This window comes from Myotis davidii, unplaced genomic scaffold (genome assembly GCF_000327345.1).
Source record: "Myotis davidii unplaced genomic scaffold, ASM32734v1 scaffold2021, whole genome shotgun sequence".
NCBI lineage: Eukaryota > Metazoa > Chordata > Mammalia > Chiroptera > Vespertilionidae > Myotis > Myotis davidii.
Genome location: NW_006291611.1, coordinates 1 through 2962, shown reverse-complemented (window position 1 = coordinate 2962; position 2962 = coordinate 1). Strand labels below are relative to the sequence as shown.

Below are 2962 nucleotides of genomic sequence, written 5' to 3'. Positions count from 1 at the left end.
CTCTCTCTCTCTCTCTCTCTCTCTCTTTCTCTCTTTCTCCCACCTCATTCTCTCCATCTCTCTCCAAAATCAATAAAAACATAATTTCAAAAAGAAGGTGAAAAAAGAAAACAAGGGCTGCATTAGATTCCTACTCCTGTTGGAAAAGAGAAGCATTTTTTTGAGAGGTGAGAGAATGTAGGCCTTCCCAAAGTGACCAACAGGCAGGAAAGTGAGGAGTGGTCCACACCCAGTTGAGAGCAGTGAATAGGAGCATGAGACAAGGCTGTCAGATGGGTCACTCAGTAGTAAGCAATAATTAGAAAAAAACTGGAGAGTGAAAAAAGATAGGTAAAGCTGATGAGCAGAACAAAAATAAATTTGTTTCTGCATGGCCTTCAGGGTGAGGGTAAGAAGGGTGGGGTCAAGTAAGAAAGCCTATTGCAAATGGCCTTTCTTGCCTCAGCACATAGGTATTCTGGTCTCTAGACTAGAGTCACAGTGAAACTGGAAATCTTAATGTAGGTTTTTACAATACAGAATGGTAGCCTCACAACCAAATACTGGTTTTTGTAATATCATCACAGACCCTGTCAACCATAAATTTTCCTTGCTCTTCCCCTGCCTCCCATCCGAACTATAGCTATCCATCTTATGGCCTTCCATCTTATTTCTGAGGCCCTACTTCAATCATCTGAATTTCCTCTGTGTTAGGTTCATGACACAGGAAAAGAGAATCAAACCGGTCAGAAAAGGGAAAAGAGGTTTAATCCGATTTCTTGGGCAAGACCCACGAGCCACAAAGACAGGGCCAGTCAGTTTGCGCCAACAGGGAAGGGGGCTCCTTTTTATACAGGTGTTTAATGAGGGGCTGGGGGCATGAGCTGAGGAAGTTCCCACTGCAGGGGTCATCAGGGTATTCAGCTGCGGAAGTTCCCACCATGGGGGTAGTCACGGTATTCAGGAAGGAGTCAGTATGTGTGTGGGGTCTTTGTGGATTCCAGGGAGGAGCCAGTATTTGTGTGGCCATCTGTCTGGCACGCTGACCTGTTAAGAATTCCAGGGAGGGACCATTATCTCCATCACCATTTGCCTTGCGGGGGCATGCATCCGCTCCTGAGCTTCTCTTCGACCTAACACTCTGGAACTACATGGAACTTATAGGCCCTTCTCTAACCACCACATGGCAGTGAAGAATCTTATGAGGACAATTCTCATAGATGTTTCCAACTTCACTGTTGACACTTGAGGCCAGATAACCCTTTTTGTGGGAGACTGTCCTATGCATAATAGGAAAAGGCCATCCATATTTTCTCCCAGCAGATGAAACAATTTATTTTACCATTGTCTTTAAAACCACAAAGACACTATGTTCTTCATATAAAAACATTAGTACATATATTTTCTAGGTAATGATTATATAAACCTTCTCAGAAAAAATGCACCCCATTATATGGTTTCAGTGAAGATGCTTAGAAAGAACTCACATCTGGACTGATTCCTAAAACATACCATTTCACCACTGTATCTTTTGGTTCAAAGTATAGATCAGGGGTGGGCAACCCCTGGCACGCATCCCAAACATGGCAATCCAGTAACTTTTGCTGGATAAGAGATATCAAGTTGGCGTAACATGTTCTCAAAAAATTAGGGTTGGCACGCAGAAGAATTTTGAATCAGAGATTTTACTGGGTTTGGCACGCACTCACAAAAAGGTTGTCCACCCCGGTATAGATTATTGCCATCATACATACTCCTGTGTTCTTACACATATAGAATGATAATACACATATAAAATGGAGCTTCCATTGGTTTATCAGCCTTTTCTGCAGGTTCATCAGCAGGTTGAGCAGGCTGTACCTTTCTCTGTGGCCTTTCTTCAAGCTCTTCCAGGAATGGAGACACATTATCATCATCATTATAAATCATAAACTCCAAGTCTTTACCAACAATTCCCATGGAAACAGTCTTCATAGTTAGGTCCTGTTATGTAGGAACTGTCACTCTTAAAGCATGCAGACCATGATAACCAGTTCATTCGAATTGCATTCCATAAACTCAGACATATGTCTGTCCTGTGAGTATGAGCTAATTGAGAATGAGCTCCAATGGACACAGCTCTGCAGTCAAAATAGTTAGCATAGAGACAGGTTTGAAAATATGAGGGCCCATATCAACATAACCAGGAATAAGCAGCCCAACACCATATAGTCATTGGCCATATCTTTGTGTTGGTATCTGGGTCTTGCTTCCAATTATAGACACAAGAGGGGACACAGGAAGAGGTCTGTCAAATACAAATCTGGAATCCAAACACTCCTGGAGCATAAAATTATATAACAGTCTAGCACCAGCAGTAAGTCTCACAGTTGAGATGCCAATACGTCAACATGGAGAAGTTTTTCTGGTGAGCTGCAAGTCTTGAGTATGCTTTCTTCAGTGTGACCAATACTGCATGGGTTTTTTTTGTTTTGTTTTTTATTTCAGACCAATTGTGGCTACACCCTGATTGATAGCTTCCATTGTATATTCAATTTGATGAATCCTGCCCTGAGGAGTCCAAACACTGAAATTGCCATACTGGTTGCAAAACAGGGTTCCAATATGGGCCTTGCTATTGCCACCTGCAGACCTGCCCATCAGTGAGCACTGCCTAAACTACCTCTAGGCCAAGCATGTGAAACTCAAATGCTAACACAGGCCAAATAAACGAGGCATGGGGCCCACGGGCAGTGAGTTTGACATGCTTGCTGTAGGCCATCTACAGGAAAGTCTGTGCAATCAGATTTTGATGGAATTTTTAAATTCTTTGTGATAGATCCTCCCTTCCCCCAACTTATGGGTGGAGTATGATGTAACCTGCAGCCCGGAAATACCTGAGTGACTAACCATGTACCTTATATGGACTATACATTGGACCACCAATCTACACCGGCCAAATACCCTAAGCTCTTTGTTATGCCCAGATTTCAAGATCCCCAAG

The 2962-nt window shown here is 42.8% G+C and overlaps 1 pseudogene; it reads right to left on the bottom strand.

The window, feature by feature from the left end:
* Nucleotides 1–1713: 1713 nt before the first annotated feature.
* Nucleotides 1714–2619, bottom strand: LOC102774687 (annotated as a pseudogene).
* Nucleotides 2620–2962: the final 343 nt, after the last annotated feature.